We start from the raw sequence: 23,204 nt of genomic DNA, 5'->3' as shown, positions 1-23,204 counted from the left end.
CATGTGAGTTTGTTGTCGCAAGCATTGGGATTGTTGCAACAGAATGGGTTCTACGCCAAGCGTTCCAAGTGTGCCTTTGCCCAGAGAAAGATTAGCTACTTGGGGCACGTAATCAGTGAGCAAGGAGTGACAACTGATGACACCAAAGTGCGCAATGTTAGAGACTGGCCAGTACCTGATACAGTGAAAAAGCTCCGGGGCTTCCTCGGATTGGCAGGGTATTATCGTAAGTTCGTCCGAAACTTTGGGATCATCAGTAAGCCGCTCACGAATCTGTTGCGCAAAAATGTGGTGTTTGTTTGGACGCCCACAACGGATGCTGCCTTCGGGGCTATCAAGAAAGCATTGATTGAGGCGCCCGTGTTAGCACTGCCGGATTTTTCCAAAACCTTCATGGTCGAAACTGATGCCAGTGCAACAGGGATCGGAGCAGTGTTGATGCAGGATTCCCACCCAGTAGCTTACCTCAGTCGAGCCCTGGCTCCACGCAACTTGGGGCTGTCAGCGTATGAGAAAGAGTGCTTGGCCCTGCTCCTGGCTATCGACCACTGGCGACCGTACTTACAGCACGCAGAGTTCGTTGTGCGCACTGACCAAAAAAGTCTCTTGCATCTGACAGACCAACGCTTGAACACACCCATCCAACAGCGAGCATTTACAAAGCTACTAGGGCTGCAGTATGTGATCCAGTACAAGGCGAGTATCTCGAACAGAGCAGCTGACGCCTTGTCAAGAAGAGAACACGGGCAAGATGCAGAGTTAGCAGCCTTGTCAGTTTGCAAACCAGTGTGGCTGGAGGCAGTGAGAGCAGGGTACCAGGAGGATGCTGCCACAAAAGAATTGCTAGCGCGGGTAGCGGTGAACCCAGGTGCCGAGCCTGAATATCAGCTCCAAGGAGGGGTGCTGCGATTCAAAGGGCGCGTTTGGCTTGGACCGGACATGGACACACAACAACATGTCATAAGGTCGCTACACGACAACACCACGGGGGGGCACTCGGGCTTTCACGCAACATATAACCGCATCAAACGCCTGTTCGCTTGGAAAGGAATGAAACAACAAGTGAAGGAGTTCGTCAAGCAGTGTCTAACCTGTCAACAAGCAAAGACAGAGTGAATCTCACCGGCTGGGTTGCTTCAGCCGCTCCCTATTCCCAAGAGACCCTGGGCTGTGATATCCCTGGACTTCATCGAGGGCTTGCCCAAGTCGGGTGGATACAACGCTATCGTGGTAGTGGTCGACAAATTCTCCAAGTATGCACATTTTGTGCCGCTCAAGCATCCGTTCACGGCCCTGGACATAGCAAAAAATTTCATGCACGAGATTTACAGACTTCACGGGATGCCATTGGGGATAATTTCCGACAGGGACCGCATCTTCACAAGTCAAGTGTGGCAGGAGCTGTTTCACCTGTGCCGAACTGAACTGAAGATGAGTTCTTCGTACCATCCACAAACGGACGGGCAAACCGAGAGGGTCAACCAGTGCCTGGAGACGTACTTACGCTGCTCAGTGCATTCTTGCCCGGGGAACTTGTCACGCCCAATATGCGACCCTATCCAAAAGGAACTCGAAGGTCCCACCAAGGATAGACCCGCATATTGAAACGCTTTTGCAAGGTGGATATCATTACATCAACATTACATAATATATGGGGATACATACAAGAGGCATATAATTCCACACGAATACAACATCACAATACAAAAGAGCATCATCCGACTACGGATGAAACACAAACAGAAACTCAAATGACATCCACCCTGCTAGCCCAGGCTGCCGACCTGGAACCTATCCCTGATCGAAGAAGAAGCAGAAGAAGAACTCCAAAACAAGCAAGCATCGCTCTCGCGTCATGATCATCGCATAAATCTGTACCTGCAACTGTTGTTGTAGTAATCTGTGAGCCACGAGGACTCAGCAATCCCATTACCATGGGTATCAAGACTAGCAAAGCTTAAAGGGAAAGGAAGGGGTAAGTGGTGAGGCTGCAGCAGCGGCTAAGCATATGTGGTGGCTAACATACGCAAATAAGAGCGAGAAGAGAGCAAAAGGAACGGTCGTCAACTAGTAATGATCAAGAAGTGATCCTGAACTCCTACTTACGTCAAACATAACCCAGAAACCGTGTTCACTTCCCGGACTCCGCCGAAAAGAGACCATCACGGCTACACACACGGTTGATGCGTTTTAATTTGGATCTGGTGTCAAGTTATCTATAACCGGACATTAACAAATTCCCATCTGCCTATAACCGCAGGCACGGCTTTCGAAAGATTATACCCTGCAGGGGTGTCCCAACTTAGCCCATGATAAGCTCTCGCGATCAACGAAGGATATACCTTCTCCCAGGAAGACCCGATCAGACTCGGAATCCCGGTTTACAAGACATTTCGACAATGGTAAAACAAGACCAGCAAAGCCGCCCGGATGTGCCGGCAAATCCCGATAGGAGCTGCACATATCTCGTTCTCCGGGAACACCGAATGAGCAAGACGACGGGTTGGCATAGACCCTGGTTGCCCAGGGGGCGCCGGACATCGCTCAGTTTGGACCAACACTTAGACAAGGACTAGCACGGGGGGGGGGGGGGGTAAAATAAAGATGACCCTCGAGAGCGCGACTCCCATGGGAAAAGGTAGGTGGTGGTGAGGCAAATGGTAAAACCAATGTTGGGCCTTGTTGGAGGAGTTTTATTCAAAGCAAACTGTCAAGGGGGTCCCATAAATCACCCGACCGCGTAAGGAACGAAAAATCCGGGAACATAACACCGGCATGACGGAAACTAGGGCGGCAAGAGTGGAACAAAACACCAGGCATAAGGCCGAGCCTTCCACCCTTTACCAAGTATATAGATGCATTAATAATATAAGAGATATTGTGATATCCCAACATAATCCTGTCCACCATGGAGAAATCTTCAACTTCACCTGCAGCTAGCAACGCTATAAGAGGGCTGAGAAAAGCGGTACATAGCCAAGCAATGGTTTGCATAGGAAAGGTGTCAAAGGTTAGAGGTTTATGGCAATATGGGAAGGCTTGATAAACAGGTGATAGGTAGCGCAGCATAGCGATAGAACGAAGCAACTAGCATAGCAATGATAGTAGTGAGATCCAGGGTAGCGGTCATCTTGCCTGAAATCCCGCAAGGAAGAAGAACGGGTCCATGAAGAAGACAAACGGATGAAGCCGAACCAAGCGTAGACGAACGAATCCTCACGATCACAACGAAACAGGAACTATCGCAAAGAACCACACAACAAGGTAAACACCCCACATATGAAGAAGGCATGATGCACACACAAGCATGATGCATGACAAATCTACATGAAGCTACTCATGGCAAGAGATGATGCAAACAAGAGCAACACATCAAGGCAAGTTTAAATGAGGTCGGGAACAACATATAACAATTCCGGTAAGTCCTCATATGCAAATTTTCGAAATTGGTCCAGATCTGAATAAACCTTCTGTTCAAGTTGTTAAACGACAAGTTAAGATGCACAAAGATGATCTACACGAGATTCTAGTCAAGTTACATATAAAGATCATTTAGTTCGGAGCTACGGCCTAGAAGATATGAGCAAAACAAGTTAAACATGGCATTCATGCAAAATGCATACAAACATCAAGCAAACACCTCAAAACAAGGATGCAACATGATAATATGAAACTACATGCAAAATCAATCAAGTTACATATGGAGCACACTCAAAACGAAGCAACGGTTCAACACATACACTCTATACAAGTTATAGCAACAATCTGTCCAAAACAGCAACTAGGCATCCTGCAAACATCAAAACAATATGCTACAACATCTCAACATCAAAACAAAAGACATGGGCATGATGTACAGGAAAGCATAACAAAACATGAACACTGAGCTATCTCCAGAAATCACTAGAACATGCTCAAACACACATGGCAAGATTGCAAATAATAACAGTTCAGACTTTGCAGAAAATAACATCAGGTTGCAATGTTTAGAGCTATAAAACAACATGTTACAGGAACTTAACATGGCAAACAAAGGCATGGCTTGGTACTACTAAATGCATAGAACAAAAGTCCCTTACTGACCATAAGCCAAAAAGGATCAGAAGATATGATTGCACCCATGTAAACATAGCAAGTTATAATACCGATTCATACATGGCAGGAACAGAATTATGAAGGCATGTTGGTGAGCTTGTGCCAATCACCACAGAGCAATAAATGGCATGGAAAGTCAACCAACAGTAAGAAGACATGTTTGTGAAGCTAAGCATGGCAATAGCAAGTTCATAGGGTGCATGGATCACTAGCAAAACACATGGCAACAACTGAACATAACGTTAACAGGCTGACAGCAACATTATATAGCAACTTTGGAGCAAGATAACAACAATCTACAGCAGGCTATAAATGCAACCAGGGGCATAGATGGATAGAGCATAACATGTATAACAAAACACCCTTAGTGAACATCTCCAGATTATGCATAGAATGACTAGTAGGATCAGGTTTACATAGCATCACGAAATAACAGATTCAACCTAGCAAAACAGCAACAGCAAGTACACTACTTAACAAGCTCGATTCACTCACCACAAGTCATTGCATGACAAGATAAGCATAGCATCAGCAAAAAGATATGTTTATGAAACAAACTAAGGCAAGAACAAATTCATAGCATGCAAGGATCAACTACAACAAGCTTGGCAAAATTGAATAGCATGTAAATAATCTGTCAGGAAACATTTTGAAGCAAAAGTAGAGCGCGAAAATGACATGCTAGACTACTCCATAATTGCAAACAGGGGCATGAATGGATAGACAATAACCATATGTTTAAAACATCCTTACTGAAGTATCTCAAAATATGCATGGATCTCTCCGTAGCATCAAGTTTAGACGGCATCAAAATAACAGCAGAACAAGGACTAAAAAAGCAACATCATGAAGCCTAGTTTACATGCTTGTGCTAGTCACCACATTGATCACAAAAATACATGGTAAGCACCTCTGTAAAGAAGACATAGCATAGATCAAAACACATGTAGACATCAACCTCATAGGATGCACACATCAATCATGGCAAAAAATGACAAAAGAGCATGTTCTGTTAACAGACAACAGACAACATCATGAAGCACTCTTGCAATAATGATTCAGGCATCAAGATGAGCTCAAATGAACATGATAAAATGGAATGAAATAATGTACTCGTTGAGATGAACAATTTGACATATCACACACACAAAACGAAGCAACGGATGCAGAGATATGATGCGATGAACATGGCATGATAATGTCACAGATTCGGGGAATTAGTGGAATTTCAGGGAAGGGGAAAGTCAACCTCGGTCCGCACGGTTTTCGAGGATCGCCGGGGAGATTGCCGGAGCAGACGGGGAAGACGCCAGGGAGGTCCGGAGATGGCGGATCCGGACCGGATCTCGCCGGATCCGGCCGGATCCCGGCGCGGGGAGGCGCGTTTCGGCGGCGCGGGGCGAGGATGAGCGCTGGAGCTCCGGGGCGGCGAGGGGATCCACGGCGGCGGGGCCTGCGGCAGGGAGCGGGCGGCGGCGGGAGGCGGCAGGGAGCCGGGGCTCGGGGCGGAGATGGCTGCGGCGGCGAGCATGGAGGCTCGGGCGGCGGCGCACTCCGGCGGCGGCGCCGGCGAGGACGAGCGCGGCGGCGAGGCGGCGGCAGGCGCCGGCGCGCGGCCGCGGCTGCGAGGCGCGGACGGGCCGCGAGGCGCGGCGGCGGGCGACGGGCGCGGGCGGCGTCGGCGAGCCTGCGCGGGCCCGCGCAGGCCCGCGATGGGCTCCGCGGGCCGGCGGCGCGGGGGCTGGCGTCGGAGGCCACGTGGCGTGCAGTGGTTGGCTGCGGGCGCGGCGGCTGGACGTGTCCGGCGGGCGAGAGAGAGGTTGATCTAGGGTTTGCCCGAAAAATTCAGGGAGAGAGGCCTTTTTATAGGTAGAGGGAGCTAGGAGAGTCCAAATGGAGCACGGTTTTTGCCCACACGATCGTGATCGAACGACCGAGAGCATGGAGGGGAGTTTGCTGGGTTTTGGGCCACTTTGGAGGGGTGTTGGGCTGCAAAGAGAAATGGGGGTTTCGGGCTACGCGGTTAACCGTTGGAGTATCAAACGACCTCCAAATGGCACGAAACTTGACAGGCGGTCTACCGGTGCTATACCAAGGCCGCTTGGCAAGACTCGGGCCATTCCGAGAACGTTTAACACCCACTCACGAAAAGAGAGAAGAGGGGGATGCCGGAGGACATAGGAGTGCCGGATTGCAAAACGGACAACGGGGAAAAAGCTCGGATGCATGAGACGAACACGCATGCAAAATGAAATGCACATGATGACATGATAAAATGCAACACGCAAGCAAAGGACATGGCAAAGACGGCGAATAACTGGCAGACACCTGGCGCAACGAATCCGGGGCGTTACAACACTCCTCCACTAACAAGAGATCTCGTCCCGAGATCTTAGGACCGAGACGGAAGAGAAAGGGGATAAGGTGAAACAAGAACTCAAGAGAAGAAGCAAAGAAATCGAGAGCACTCGAGAAGAAGAGAGGGACGATGAGAATGACGAGAATCGAAAGCTCACGAAATCAGATAGACTAAGAAACAACTCCAGATAGAACGCGATAAGAAACGAATAAGACTGAAAGGATTTAGGCAGCACTCCGGTTGAAAATGGAAGGAATAGAACACGAGCTAGAGAGGATGGAATGATACTTGATGAAGACATGACACAAAATCTCCGGAAATAATTGCAAGAGTATTCAATGAAAAGAATTTAGAAGGATTGAATGGAGTTGTTGAGAAAATCAACAACGAAAGAATAAGCTTGTTGTGGACTTATGGATAACATCTCAAAAATTATGAGGTGGTAACCGACCACAAACGGAAAATATTAAATAGCTGAGAAGAATGAAGAAATGCAAAACTCCACTTCAAAATAATACGAAGATTTACTTGCACCTCGAGAAGCAAGAAGAATGATACTTGAACTCCACCAACAAGAATCTTGATGAACACTTGAAGAATGAATTAAATCATGAAGAACCACCATGAAGAACTCCGGTAACAAAAGGATGATGAGAAAGAATTGAAGGATGAAAGAATAAGATGAGCCTTGCAATGATTAAGATGGAGGTTCCGACAAAATGGCTGAGGAAATTGAACTCCGAAAAAGAAAAGATGAAACACTTGGAACTATAATTTATTCCTCAAGAACAAACTCTAAAGAAAGGGATAATAACTTGGATGAAATAAGAATAAGATCTACTATATGCTTATCCTTCATCAAATTAAATTGATGAGAAACAATGGATTTGCATACTACTTATTCTTCTTGAAAAGGATTGAGAAGTGACATATCGCAAACTTGAGAAGGTCTTCATGAACCACCGGGAGGACTGAAAGAACGAATGGATTGAAATGATAATCAAAGAAAAAAAGACTCTTGAATGAACCACCGTAAAATTCAAAATGACTGATGAAAGAGAATGAATCACCGGGAAGAATTAGAAGAACAAATATGCTAGAGAAAATTTAGATGCAAAAGAACGAGAAGAACTCGAGCTGATTAACGAACATTTGAATGAAGCGCCGGGATAATTGGATAACGGTAACTGGAATGATGGCCTTCGGTGAAAAGAAACAGAAATCAACTCCTGACATACTCCGGATGGGTAAGAAAAGAATATCTGACAAATATAATAATTCGAGAGGATGATATGAAGCTAGAACCACGAATCTTCGAGAGAACGGGCAAGATTTAGAGGAAAGACTCTTCTTCGATCTTCAAATGACGACGAGAAACACCACCATAATTGTTGAGATACTCCGGGAGAATGAAAAGCAGAGAGGTTGAGCCAACAATGAAAAGAATTTGAACGCGATCTTGGATAAGACATGTGACTGATGGAATCCATTCTTACGTCACGCTTGAAAAGAATTGAGAATAACTCCGGGGGAATTAGAAGAGTCAGGTAAGATCCTGGGAAAAGACCTGTGGGTTAGGGCCCACTGAAGAGATAACACCATCGGAAAGGATTGTTGAAAAGATAGATGATGCACCTGAACAATTGTAATATTTGAATGAGGTGACAACCTCGAATTAATTGGAACACAGACGAATCTCCTGAGATGTCTTGCCAACTCCGGAATGATTGAATGGCGAGAGGCAAACGAGCAGAGAAAACACTTGAGCTGATGGAAAGAATATAATCACTACCGAAAATGGAATTGAATCCACCGGAGAAGAAAAGGATGAAGAATGATGAACGAGACGAGAATTCATCGGTTGAGATAATTTACCAAAGACTGAAGAGGTTCCACATGAATGAAATAGATGGTCGAGAGAGAGTCAGACTCCGAGAAGAAAAGGGTGGGAGGGCGGGAAAACAAAGGCAACTTTGAAGGGGAAATCGACAAATATCTTGAAGAGAAAACACCGGTTGACAGAATGCAAAGGCTTCGCACGAGTAGGATGGATACTCGATAACAGACTCCGGTTCCGAGAAGAAGAACAGGGAGGGCGGGTGGGAAAGAAAACAACTGAGGATTGAACTCGAAGAAGAAGGGGCTCGAGTCAACTTGACGAGAAATGCACCAAATGAAAAGAGCCGAGGAACAACGATCGGAAAACCAATTGCGGGATCCTAAAGAAAAGTTTGAAAGGGAAAAGGAGTAATCAAAACACCTACGTCAAGATTCCTCACCAGAGCGATGAAGGGGCTGAGGAGTAAAAATAATTCCTACTCTCCGATATAACTAGACTCCGAAAACAGTTTTCTTCTAGACTCAACAACGGCCAAACTACACGATCAATCAAGGGGGCTCCTAGGGTCGGTCGAGGCTCTGATACCAACTTGTCACGCCCAATATGCGACCCTATCCAAAAGGAACTTGAAGGTCCCACCAAGGATAGACCCGCATATTGAAACACTTTTGCAAGGTGGATATCATTACATCAACATTACATAATATATGGGGATACATACAAGAGGCATACAATGCCACACGAATACAACATCACAATACAAAAGAGCATCATCCGACTACGGATGAAACACAAACAGAAACTCAAACGACATCCACCCTGCTAGCCCAGGCTGCCGACCTGGAACCTATCCCTGATCGAAGAAGAAGCAGAAGAAGAACTCCAAAACAAGCAAGCATCGCTCTCGCGTCATGATCATCACATAAATCTGTACCTGCAACTGTTGTTGTAGTAATCTGTGAGCCACGAGGACTCAGCAATCCAATTACCATGGGTATCAAGACTAGCAAAGCTTAAAGGGAAAGGAAGGGGTAAGTGGTGAGGTTGCAGCAGTGGCTAAGCATATGTGGTGGCTAACATACGCAAATAAGAGCGAGAAGAGAGCAAAAGGAACGGTCGTCAACTAGTAATGATCAAGAAGTGATCCTGAACTCCTACTTACGTCAAACATAACCCAGAAACCGTGTTCACTTCCCGGACTCCGCCGAAAAGAGACCATCACGGCTACACACACGGTTGATGCGTTTTAATTCGGATCTGGTGTCAAGTTATCTACAACCGGACATTAACAAATTCCCATCTGCCTATAACCGCAGGCACGGCTTTCGAAAGATTATACCCTACAGGGGTGTCCCAACTTAGCCCATGATAAGCTCTCGCGATCAACAAAGGATATACCTTCTCCCAGGAAGACCCGATCAGACTCGGAATCCCGGTTTACAAGACATTTCGACAATGGTAAAACAAGACCAGCAAAGCCGCCCGGATGTGCCGACAAATCCCGATAGGACCTGCACATATCTCGTTCTCAGGGCACACCGGATGAGCAAGACGACAGGTTGGCATAGACCCTGGTTGCCCAGGGGGCGCCGGACATCGCTCAGTTTGGACCAACACTTAGACAAGCAGTGGCCCGGGGAGGGGGGGGGTAAAATAAAGATGACCCTCGAGAGCGCGACTCCCATGGGAAAAGGTAGGTGGTGGTGAGGCAAATGGTAAAACCAATGTTGGGCCTTGCTGGAGGAGTTTTATTCAAAGCAAACTGTCAAGGGGGTCCCATAAATCACCCGACCGCGTAAGGAACGCAAAATCCGGGAACATAACACCGGCATGACGGAAACTAGGGCGGCGAGAGTGGAACAAAACACCAGGCATAAGGCCGAGCCTTCCACCCTTTACCAAGTATATAGATGCATTAATAATATAAGAGATATTGTGATATCCCAACATAATCCTGTCCACCATGGAGAAATCTTCAACTTCACCTGCAGCTAGCAACGCTATAAGAGGGCTGAGCAAAGCGGTACATAGCCAAGCAATGGTTTGCATAGGAAAGGTGTCAAAGGTTAGAGGTTCATGGCAATATGGGAAGGCTTGATAAATAGGTGATAGGTAGCGCAGCATAGCGATAGAACGAAGCAACTAGCGTAGAATGATAGTAGTGAGATCCAGGGTAGCGGTCATCTTGCCTGAAATCCCGCAAGGAAGAAGAACAAGTCCATGAAGAAGACGAATGGATGAAGCCGAACCAAGCGTAGACGAACGAATCCTCACGATCGCAACGAAACAGGAACTACCGAAAAGAAGCACACAACAAGGTAAACACCCCACACATGAAGAAGGCATGATGCACACACAAGCATGATGCATGACAAATCTACATGAAGCTACTCATGGCAAGAGATGATGCAAACAAGAGCAACACATCAAGGCAAGTTTAAATGAGGCCGGGAACAACATATAACAATTCCGGTAAGTCCTCATATGCAAATTTTCGAAATTGGTCCAGATCTGAATAAACCTTATGTTCAAGTTGTTAAACAGCAAGTTAAGATGCACAAAGATGATCTCCACGAGATTCTAGTCAAGTTACATATAAAGATTATTTAGTTCGGAGCTACGGCCTAGAAGATATGAGCAAAACAAGTTAAACATGGCATTGATGCAAAATGCATACAAACATCAAGCAAACACCTCAAAACAAGGATGCAACATGATAATATGAAACTACATGCAAAATCAATCAAGTTACATATGGAGCACACTCAAAACGGAGCAACGGTTCAACACATACACTCTATACAAGTTATAACAACAATCTGTCCAAAACAGCAACTAGGCATCCTGCAAACATCAAAACAATATGCTACAACATCTCAACATGAAAACAAAAGACATGGGCATGATGTACAGGAAAGCATAACAAAACATGAACACTGAGCTATCTCCAGAAATCACTAGAACATGCTCAAACACACATGGCAAGATTGCAAATAATAACAGTTCAGACTTTGCAGAAAATAACATCAGGTTGCAATGTTTAGAGCTATAAAACAACATGTTACAGGAACTTAACATGGCAAACAAAGGCATGGCATGGTACTACTAAATGCATAGAACAAAAGTCCCTTATTGACCATAAGCCAAAAAGGATTAGAAGATATGATGGCACTCATGTAAACATAGCAAGTTATAACACCGATTCATACATGGCAGGAACAGAATTATGAAGGCATGTTGGTGAGCTTGTGCCAATCACCACAGAGCAATAAATGGCATGGAAAGGCAACCAACAGTAAGAAGACATGTTTGTGAAGCTAAGCATGACAATAGCAAGTTCATAGGGTGCATGGATCACTAGCAAAACACATGGCAACAACTGAACATAATGTTAACAGGCTGACAGCAACATTATATAGCAACTTTGGAGCAAGATAACAACAATCTACAGCAGGCTATAAATGCAATCAGGGGCATAGATGGATAGAGCATAACATGTATAACAAAACACCCTTAGTGAACATCTCCAGATTATGCATAGAATGACTAGTAGGATCAGGTTTACATAGCATCACGAAATAACAGATTCAGCCTAGCAAAACAGCAACAGCAAGTACACTACTTAACAAGCTCGATTCACTCACCACAAGTCATTGCATGACAAGATAAGCATAGCATCAGCAAGAAGACATGTTTATGAAACAAACTAAGGCAAGAACAAATTCATAGCATGCAAGGATCAAGTACAACAAGCTTGGCAAAATTGAATAACATGTAAACAATCTGCCAGGAAACATTTTGAAGCAAAAGTAGAGCGCGAAAATGACATGCTAGACTACTCCATAATTGTAAACAGGGGCATGAATGGATAGACAATAACCATATGTTCAAAACATCCTTACTGAAGTATCTCAAAATATGCATGGATCTCTCTGTAGCATCAAGTTTACATGGCATCAAAATAACAACAGAACAGGGACTAAAAACAGCAACATCACGAAGCCTAGTTTACATGCTTGTGCTAGTCACCATATTGATCACAAAAATACATGGTAAGCACCTCTGTAAAGAAGACATATCATAGATCAAAACACATGTAGACATCAACCTCATAGGATGCACACATCAATCATGGCAAAAATGACAAAAGAGCATGTTCTGTTAAGAGACAGCAGACAACATCATGAAGCACTCTTGCAATGATGATCCAGGCATCAAGATGTGCTCAAATGAACATGATGCAATGGAATGAAATGATGTACTCGTTGAGACGAACAATTTACCATATCACACGCACAAAACGGAGCTACGGATGCAGAGATATGATGCAATGAACATGGCATGATAATGTCACAGATTCGGAGACTTAGTGGAATTTCAGGGAAGGGGAAAGTCAACCTCGGTCCGCACGGTTTTCGAGGATCGCCGGGGAGATCGCCGGAGCAGACGGGGAAGACACCGGGGAGGTCCGGAGATGGCAGATCCGGACCGGATCTCACCGGATCCGGCCGGATCCCGGCACGGGGAGGCGGAGGAGGCGCGCTCCGGCTGCGCGGAGCGAGGACGAGCGCCGGAGCTCCGGGGCGGCGCGAAGGGGATCCACGACGGCGGGGCCTGCGGTAGGGAGCGGGCGGCGGCAGGGCGAGGCGCCGCGGGCGCCGGCGACGGGGAGTCGGGGCTCGGGGCGGAGATGGCGGCGGAGGCGAGCATGGAGGCTCGGGCGGCGGCGCACTCCGGCGGCGGCGCCGGCGAGGACGAGCGCGCTGGTGAGGCGGCGGCGGGCGCCGGCGCGGGGCCGCGGCGGCGAGGCGCGGACGGTTCACGAGGCACGGCGGCGGGCGGCGCCGGCGGGCCTGCGCGGGCCCGCGATGGGCTCCGCGGGCCGGCGACGCGGGGGCTGGCGGCGGAGGCCACGTGGCGCGCGGTGGTTGGCTGCGGGCGCGGCGGCTGGACGTGTCCGGCGAGATTGGACATGTCCGGCGGGCGAGAGAGAGGTTGATCTAGGGTTTGCCCGAAAAATTCGGGGAGAGAGGCCTTTTTATAGGTAGAGGGAGCTAGGAGAGTCCAAATGGAGCACGGTTTTCGCCCACACGATCGTGATCGAACGACCGAGAGCATGGAGGGGAGTTTGCTGGGTTTGGGGCCACTTTGGAGGGGTGTTGGGCTGCAAAGAGAAAGAAGGGGTTTCGGGCTACGCGGTTAACCGTTGGAGTATCAAATGACCTCCAAATGGCACGAAACTTGACAGACGGTCTACCGGTGCTATACCAAGGCCGCTTGGCAAGACTCGGTCCATTCCGAGAACGTTTAACACCCACTCACGAAAAGAGAGAAGAGGGGGGACGCCGGAGGACATAGGAGTGCCGGATTGCAAAACGGACAACCGGGAAAAAGCTCGGATGCATGAGACGAACACGCATGCAAAATGAAATGCACATGATAACATGATAAAATGCAACACGCAAGCAAATGACATGGCAAAGACGGCAAATAAATGGCAGACACCTGGCGCAACGAATCTGGGGCGTTACATAACTGGTCCAAGTGGCTCTCGCTGGCATAATATTGGTACAACACCAGTTTCCACTCGGCGTTAGGGCGCACTCCATTCGAGGTGATCTACGCGCAACTGCCGCGTGAGTTTGGCATCGATCAGGTGGACAGCAGCACTGTGCCGGACTTGGCAGCGTGGTTGCAGGAGCGTGAGATCTTGCTAGACCACCTGCAACAGCAACTGAAGAAAGCTCAGGACCGCATGAAGAAGCACGCAGACTGCCACCGTACAGACCGTTCATTTGAGGTGGGCGACGCGGTGTTGTTGAAGCTGCAGCCTTTCATTCAAACTTCCGTGGCGAAGCGGCCGTTTCAGAAGCTGGCCTTTCGCTACTATGAACCGTACATTATCCTGGCCAAAGTGGGTGCAGTGGCGTATCGACTCGACTTGCCAGCTACCAGCAAGATTCATCCAGTGGTGCATGTGTCTCTGCTGAAGAAAGCGGTGGGAGCGACAGTTCCAGTCTCTGCAGAATTACCACCACCTGACTCTATTTTGCAGGCACCTCACTCTCCTAGCCAAGTGCTGGAATGCAAGATGGTTCCTTCCCAAGGCGAGATGAAGCTCCGCACCCTGGTACAGTGGAGTGACCTACCGTCTGACTTGGCTACCTGGGAAGACCCAGAGAAGCTCCAAGATAAGTTTCCGTCGACACCGCCTTGGGGTCAAGGCGGCTCGCAAGGAGGGGGGAATGTCACGACTGACAGGCGGGCCCTCTTCAAGGAACCAGCACTGATGGGTGGGGTCATCATGGCAGAGACACAGAGTGGCCCCTTTGTCGGGTGAACGCTCCAGCTGGGGCGGTGTGGGTTGGTGGAAGTGTTAAGTAGCGAGTTGGGCGCCGATCCAAGGCATCGAGAATTATTGTAATCGAATAGACTAAAGAGAGAAGCTGTACTTCTCCTTCCTGGCCTCCTTCCTCTCTAAGAAATCCCCTCCTGCTTCCTCCCTCCTTCGATCTGATCGGGACCCTAACAGCTAGCCCGGCAAACAAAACAAGGGGATTGGAGTTCGGCTAAGCCTCCATTCTGAAAAGGCCGGCCAGTAGGAAAATGGCCTTATTCTCTTCTTTTTTCGAGGGAAAAAAAATAGTTGACGGGTGCTGAACACGGCCACATTTTGTTGAAGATGAGTTCATGAGCAGAGTTGCTGCATACTGGATCATAGTCGTATCTCCCTCCATATCCCAGCTACACACACAGGTGCTGCTTTTTGTTCGAACTTATTTGATTTCAGATTTTCTTCTTGTTGCCTTCCGAGCCGCTGCCCGAGCAAATCCTCCTCCGCCACGCCCGGATTGTGGACGCCGAGGAAGCAATTGAGCACACTCTAGCGTTGGAGTTCTGAAATCAATGCCAGCACGCATTCAGGTTTTCTTTCTTCCTCTTGCTCTTTTTTGTTCTTGCAAGAGGCATTCGGTTTTGTTTATCTGCATCAACACATGCAGCAACTTCACAGCCAAGGGATTGTTTAGAGCTGGAGAAGGTACTTCCAGACTGCTTAGAACCTTCTGAATGTAATTCCAGCGAAATGAAACAGAAGACAAACTTTATGCATCCTGAGCCACACACAGCAAACTCGACACAGCTCACATCCTGGGCATCCTGGTAACAACACAACGGGGTGCAATCTTATATTCGCCAAGAGTAACCAGATCCTGACAACTGCATGTGTTCGATCATGTGGTACAAATTCAACTCTTGTAGCATCACCGCAGCATTGCTATCTTTTCGACATACATATTTATATTTATATCTAATGTAGTACAAACCCAAGTGCACGCATGCACACACGAAAAAAAGAAGACAACAGCTTAATCAGATAATAGTAGTTACAATCTCGACCAGACACAACACAGGACAGAAGACTTTGGCTTGCCTCAAACGCTTGCAAGCGAGATAACCGACAGCGCCAACACAAACAAGCGAAACGTGTCTTCATGCCAGTTGACTAATGAATAATGCCAGCACCAACACAGCATATAAAATGGAAGAACCTACAGCAAAAAAGCCGTTTCTGCATCTGCCACCGGACTGTAATTCCAGACACCTGCAGAGCAATCAATTTCATCAGTCAAGCCAATCTGTACAAGTCATTCATGCAAAATCTATTAAAGTTATATCGCCCAATTTTTGTACGACTCAAACAGTAACCGTCGCTACACTAGTGTTGTGGACTTCTACCAAAATCTCCAAATTTGGATCCTCTCAGCATTAACACAATGCCAGCAATACGAACAAAGAGAAGCAATAGGTGATTTGCAAAATAGTGGCACGCCTAGAAATTCCATTGCCAACATCAAGTTTTTTGGCTACATTTGATGTTAGTAGAGGCTAAAAGATTAGTGGCTTTAAGAACTCCATAGGAGGCCAATTCCGAAGATCCTAGCTCACCAAATCATTTAAAATATTTTTCGTTATGATGGGCATATGAGGGGCTCATGGAATAGGAAAGGAGAAACATCTGGTTTACCTAGCTAGTTGCTAACAAATCAAATTTAGTTAGATTCATTCAGTCGAAGAATCAATTAAGGGATCATGCATCGTCTTATTAATAGATACACTTCCTTCAATCTACAATACATATGACATTCTATTTTAATCCGTACAACATCAAAAAAATACTTTGGCCACCACTTATAATGATAAATGTTAAGTAAAAATGCAATTCAAGATTAAAGCAGTATTTATGGTGAATCCAGCCATTTTGGTCATGTGTTTAATATGAAGTATTGAACATCGAATATGACCAAATAATGAGAAAATGGGCCGCCCATACATATTCCAATTAGACAAACATTGCGAGATATGCTGAGAAAATATTTAAGCAAACAGGCTAACACTAGAATAAATATCCTAATAGTCATTATTTCACTAGGTACCATAATGACCCCAAATATCAACAGTGTAAAATGTGCAAATGGCATAGCTATAAGCCCGTACGAATAAAGAAAGTATGAAGGGAACGAGAGGGAAGAACGTATAAATTACAGTAGGACTTGATATATCCTTAACCATACAAAATGATCAAATGCAATGTAGAAAATGGTAGAAGTAAAACAAAAGAGCATCCATGAAGCACATGAAAGATGATGTATTTAGTTATGCTACCACTAATGTGACATCATTATCATCTATGAGCAGACACAAACATATGCACAAAAGGGGAAGGGTCCTAAGTCATCAGCCATTAGAGGAGTAGAGGGAGAATAACCTGCACTAACAGAAGGAACTGGGAGAGTAATAGGGAGGAGCTAGCTGAAAGTGAGGCGGTTGGATGGACAGGGAAGGCAACTGAAAGAGCACATCCAATAGAGAGGGGGGCAGAATATCAGCAAATACAAGAGAAGGTAGATGGGTGAAGGCATGGGGAAGAGAATGGAGAGCTGCTAATGAAGGGACGCGGAAGCAGGGTGTCGAGAAAAGACTGTCAAATATGCAGTGTGCCATGAAGGCGTGACAGGTGGCCAGCCACTGGACCATCTCCAAGATTGCCAGACCCTGGCATTAAGCTTCACTTGTCCCACCGGTCCACTCAAAATAAGTTCTAGCACATCCTTGGACATGCCTAGGATTAGCAAGAAAAGGCAGTATGGGATCTATTTCGCTCATATTCCTAACAAATGAGAATCAGTTTCGCTCAGTCACAGCCATTGTCGTGCCTGACGCATCCCTTCCTTGTTAACTCAATAAAACACTTCCATAAGTGCAAACATTATATTTTGCTACAATTAAGAAACTAGACTATACAAATAAATCTTGTAGCAATTTGCAATTTAAATTTCATTATGTTTGAATCTGTCCAAATTATTTGAGATATTTAAAGTTGCGAAGAATAATGTATATTTGCAATTTTGGTAATCTAAATCGTGTTTTTCTTCATGGAAGGGTAATTCTGTTCTGCATGGTCGATTTCCCCAGAATTTGTAAAACCATTCTCCAAATATTGTGCCTACCACTAATTCGCCCCTCATATTTCGTTCAAGCTCCACCACTGCCAGGTGGGCAACATCTAAGCAAAGTGTTGTAGAGAAAATCTGGGTCCTCTCTTGTACTTAAGGGTGGCAGTAGAAAGGAAAGTAATACATTTTGTTTAAGAAGAGTTCAAGTGCCTCAACCTGCTCGCAGAAGGTAAGCTTACCTGCTTAACCAGTAAATCACAATAGCATATCTAACTGGACAAGAATCTCATGTGTTGTGCAAAAGATCAGCTTCAGCACCACCGATTCCTCTTTCTGCAAGCATACAAAGTCAAACAACCAAGGACATCCCAACAAAAAGGCAAACAGACACGAGGAGGCATCAAGATACTTAGATAAACTCACAGCTGTAGTTTGAAAAAAATCAATTTGAAGGCAACACCAGGAAAAGATAAATGAAACCGGATCTACTGTCAATTTTAATGAATATTCCAAAAACAGCAGAAACTGATTATCATAAAAATGAAGAAGATGCACACCAGGACTAGTAGCTCCTCAGCAGAGGTGCAAATGGGTATCCTTTAGGGTATTCTCTGACCCTCTTTAGGGTATACTAATAAATCATAGCAACAGAAATGATCAAGATTATTCAGATTTAGTGATAAATACAGTTTTCTAGCTCTGACTTGAACCACACACATTGCAGAATGAAGTTAACATTAGGCCAATGCCCACTGCCTGGCTACAGAATGTAAAATAAATTACATACCACTAAAAGATATTTTCTATCATAATCATTACATAAGACTGTGGCATGAAAGCGTGAGAACAGCATCACTATATGATGAAAGTTCATCAGGCCGCCAAAAAAAAAACTGATATAGCACTACTAAATTGATAACTTAACACGAAAGTGTGTGCACAGTACTACGTCAAACAATTATCAACAATTAACTTGGTTTTATTATACCCATGATGTAAATCATCATATTACCTGTAGTATAGACACTTTCGAATGAGTGATAGTGAGCCATGATTTTGGTTCCCAAGACTTTCTCAGACTGTAGTGACTCAAGCTGTAACATGACAGGGCCATCAACTGTCCAAAAAGGACGTGGATCCTCTGACTTTGCAATCCCTGCCATACCCTGCCTTTGAGTCACTGACAGGTGGGCCCCATGCTTTGTGGGACCCGTGTGTCAGTGACTCAAAGGTAGGCTTGGCCACGGCAGGGGATCCTCGTCCGTCCAAAAAAGAACCACGTTATTGTCCTCAGCAAAACCTAGTATTAATTGGCTCCCATTCGACTCTGGTTCACAGTGAAGTAGCTTGTCAATTTCAATGGTTCTTCCCAACACCCATGAAGCAACACCATCGCAATTGATCCTTCTCTTCCAGAATTGGGCACTGAAGCCTGATAAAACGAGGAGACCAAATCCACCACCATCTGCCCGTATCATCGAGAAGTGGAAAAACCTTAGGTCATTTACTGGCATAGGTATCACAGCTAGTCTTTGCCGATCCATATCAAATTCAAGGATCCCACCCAAGCTCCCATCAAGCAACCAGTAAAGACAACCCCCAACCAGCACAGCAGGCTTGATCGTAGAAACCGCAATGCGAAAATGGGCAGCATCCTCGGATTGAAGCGGTGTTGTGATAAGGTCGCCCCATACACTGGTTTCCGACGAGTAAACACGGGCGACTGCTTGCGTAATTTGTCTCTCACTGCTCCCTACCAAAGCCAGATGGAAGTGCTGTACGTCTCCGGCAGAGCGAAACACCGCGCCGCTGATTGGGGATGTCTCCGTGTCGAACCCCGGGGGGGCGGCAATGTGGTGCTGGTCGCCGGTGACGGGGTCCCACACAAGGAGCTGGAGACGCTTGCGAAGGTAGATGAGCGCCAGGCCATGGCGGCATCCAAGGGAGAAGAAGCGGTCGACCAAATCTTGGTGTTGCAAGGAGAAGCGCTCGGGCGAGACACGATCCGGGGCCTTGAGGGAAGGCATGAAGGAGAGCCCGTCGTCTACTTGGAAGAAACCGAGGAGGGGAGGGTTGCGGCGGTGGCGGCGGTGGAACCTTCGGCAGAAGCCTGGATCGGAGACGAGGCCGCGCCAGTGCTTGCAGACAAGGGAGGCGTGGGGGAGGGAGGACGGCTATGGGGGAGGCGGAGGAGGATCTCGGAGAGGAGGTTTTCGTCCTCCAGCGGCGGCACCGCCGCCGGCGAGGGGCGGCGGCGGCGGAGGCTGCTCATCTCGCCCTACGATGTGGGATGCTTTTTTTTTCCAGAAGAATGAGGTGTGGGACGTGGGTTATGCTTTTTGTGTAGGCCCTGAGAGTGAGAACGAAGAGCATAAAACTGGCCTGGACATTGGAAAGCCCACGATGGAGAGGACGTGTGTTTTTAGTCTGGTTGTAATAGTAGTATCGTAGTTAGTATCATGCATGCCAATTAGACAATTTTGATGAAGTGTCATAGAATTAAATGAAGAAAAAAAGAGTTGAGTATCATATCATGATACCGTATCATAATAAATGCTATGACACTATGTGTCATGCATGACAATAAATAAAATACTACATGATACTAATATATGATACTAAGCATTAGGAAGGTAGTATCATACACTAGTATTATATGCATGATACTAGTATATGATACTCCCCATTACAACCAGCCTTAGGGGAATTTCAAAATGAATGCATATTTAACGCATGCGCACACACGCCTATATTCTACTTTTTTAATACATATGCATCTTGTAGGTGAGTTACAGATTATTTAATTTTATGAAAGAATACCTTCATTTTTGCGCTAGAAAAAGCGGACCCGCAATAGCAAATTGCAGGTCCAATTATCAGCATATTTGTTTTCTGTGTAACACTGGAATAAAAATATGCATTAAAAATATTACATAGTTCAAACACGTATATGTTTGATGTACAAAAAATCACGATATTATTTTAGATTTTAAAATATTATTTGCAATTTTTTGGTAAGCCGAGCTTCGTCGAGTCGGGTAGCTATTTTGAATTTCTGACACACGTGCGTGTGCGTGCGCGTGCACACACTATTGGAAGGAAGGTAGATGGCACCATAGATTTTGGGTTGGTGTAGGGGAAATATTTTTTTATCCTTTTCTTTTTTGCATTGGTGAGATTGGTTGACTGGATAAATTTGGTTGCACTTAGGGCTGAACATATAGATGAGTTTCTTTTTCCTTTCTTTCTGGAATGTTGTAACTGTTACTCCGGATATCATTTTGCTCTTTCTTTTTCTATTGTACGGATGGTTAACAAAATCATGATGCTGACATTTTACTCTTTGGCATGTTATCACACCGCCTTAGTTTGCAGCAGAGATTGTGTGCATGCTTTTAATTTTCCTTTTATGTATATAAGGAATTTGCGCATGTTTGGGGAGTTTTGGAGTTCTGCAAAAGTGAAGTCAAATAGTTTTTTTACAGTATATAATAATTTTGAGAATTTGAGATCTGCAAAGAACAAAAAATAATATTGGAGCACATACTTTTATTTTCCTTTTATATAAGGAATTTGCGCATGTTTGGGGAGTTTTGGAGTTCTGGAAAAGTTAAGTAGATATTTTTTTTAGAGTATATAATAATATTGAGAATTTGAGATCTGCAAAAAACAAAAATAGAAATTGGAGAAGTGGGGTATCGATCCCCATACCTCTCGCATGCTAAGCGAGCGCTCTACCATCTGAGCTACATCCCCATGTTGACTTAAACAATTAGCAAAACTGTTCACCTTGAGTACAATCTCAACAGTTTCGAGAGATAGTTGCAGCAGCGTCCTGTTGTGTGCGAAAACGTATGCGATTTTTCTTACACTGTTCTTCTCTAGATATTCATAAACATGACTGCGAATATGATATCATTGAATTATGATGTATGACCAGCAAGGGACTATGTCCTGAATGGAAAACCTGTTGTGTGATCTTCATGAGGACACAAGTCAGGGGAGCAGAACCGGCCAGTTCGGCCGCCCGCTCCCGGCAAACAAAACAAGGGATTGCAGTTCGGCAAAGTCTCCATTATGAAAAGGCCGGCCAGTAGGAAAATGGCATTATCCCCTTTCTTTCTCGGGGAAAAAAATAGTTTTTTTTAGGGGTGATACCATTACTTTATTTAAGAACCAAAGCTCGGAATGTCATCCGATATTACATTCAAGATACATTCTGGGGGAACACCATACCAGATATTACACAACTCATCCCCAACTCCAACCTTAGCTAACTTATGCGCAGCTGCATTTGCTAATCTACTAACCCACGAGACCTTAAAATCCACCCGAGAGTTCAGCATCTGCTTAATTTCCCGAATCCAAGGACCCGCCATGGAGAGATCCTGATGATCAAGCTTGATCTTGTGCACAACAGATTTGCAGTCCAGCTCAACATGCACTCGATCAAAGTTCAGGTTAATAGCTACCTGCAGTGCCTCCTTACATGCTAGTATCTCAGTAGCCTCCGGTTCAGAAATGTGGGGGAAGTGATGAGAGAGGCCGCCAATAAACGCACCATTATGATCTCGAAGCACAGCACCACCGCCACCTTTGCCACCGAATTTAGACACGGCGCCATCCGAGTTAATCTTTATCCATCCCTCCTCCGGCACCTCCCACTTTGGCCTGCTCTGAACAACACTCTCCTTAACAGTAGGCTGATGGATACCTCTCCACTCATGCAAAAGATGCACAACCCTCTCCATTATTTCAAGGGGCGGTGCAATCTGAATCCCATCACGTGCTTCATTCCTAGCGAGCCATAGAACATAACCCGACTGGATCATAGCCTCCCGCTCATCATCCCGAGCTCCAGTGAGCCAAGCCAACAGCCAGTTGGCCAATTCCCTTTGTGAATCCATCCACACAGGAGGACTAGCAACCCCAATCCCTTTCTCCCTTCGAAGCAAACTCCAGAAAAGAACAGAGTGAGGGCAAGACCAGAACCGATGACAGATAGTCTCTTCCCTACCACAAGCAACACAGAATACACCAGCCTTAATATGTCGCCTATGCAGTTCTGATCCCACAGCTAGCCCATTACGAAGAATCCTCCAGAAGTGGATCTTAGCTTTACCAGGAACATTTCTCTCCCACAGCGCCAAAAACGCCTTGTGTTTATCAATAGAAGACGAAGACTCAGGCTGTCCCGAGCTCCCTCTTTTCCTCGAATGCACCGATACGGATACGAGTATCAGTATCGGGCCAATACGGATACGTAAATTCGTCATTTCAAAAAAAGTGCCAATACGGATACGTTGTAGCTACTCAAAGCAATCTGGGGAGATGAGAATAAGAGATCTTCAGAGATCAGAGAAGAAAGAAGAGGAGATGAGCTTGGATGGGCAGGAGAAATGAAGAGAAGTGTACATACATGGCTACTGCGTGAGAGGGGACGTTGGTGAGGAGG

The 23,204-nt window shown here is 45.9% G+C and overlaps 1 long non-coding RNA gene and 1 other non-coding gene across 2 annotated transcripts; both read right to left on the bottom strand.

Moving 5' to 3' along the window:
• Positions 1–15,638: 15,638 nt before the first annotated feature.
• On the bottom strand, positions 15,639–20,042 carry LOC123133498 (uncharacterized). Its single transcript, XR_006465274.1, has 3 exons — positions 18,762–20,042; positions 17,989–18,082; positions 15,639–15,897 (listed from the first exon to the last, which is right to left on the bottom strand). It is a non-coding gene; the product is annotated as an uncharacterized lncRNA (long non-coding RNA).
• A 1,390-nt stretch (positions 20,043–21,432) lies between these two features.
• On the bottom strand, positions 21,433–21,505 carry TRNAA-AGC (transfer RNA alanine (anticodon AGC)). Its single transcript has one exon. It is a non-coding gene; the product is annotated as a tRNA-Ala (tRNA).
• Positions 21,506–23,204: the final 1,699 nt, after the last annotated feature.

This window comes from Triticum aestivum, chromosome 6B (genome assembly GCF_018294505.1).
Source record: "Triticum aestivum cultivar Chinese Spring chromosome 6B, IWGSC CS RefSeq v2.1, whole genome shotgun sequence".
Lineage (NCBI taxonomy): Eukaryota > Viridiplantae > Streptophyta > Magnoliopsida > Poales > Poaceae > Triticum > Triticum aestivum.
This window is presented reverse-complemented; position numbering and strand designations above follow the sequence as displayed.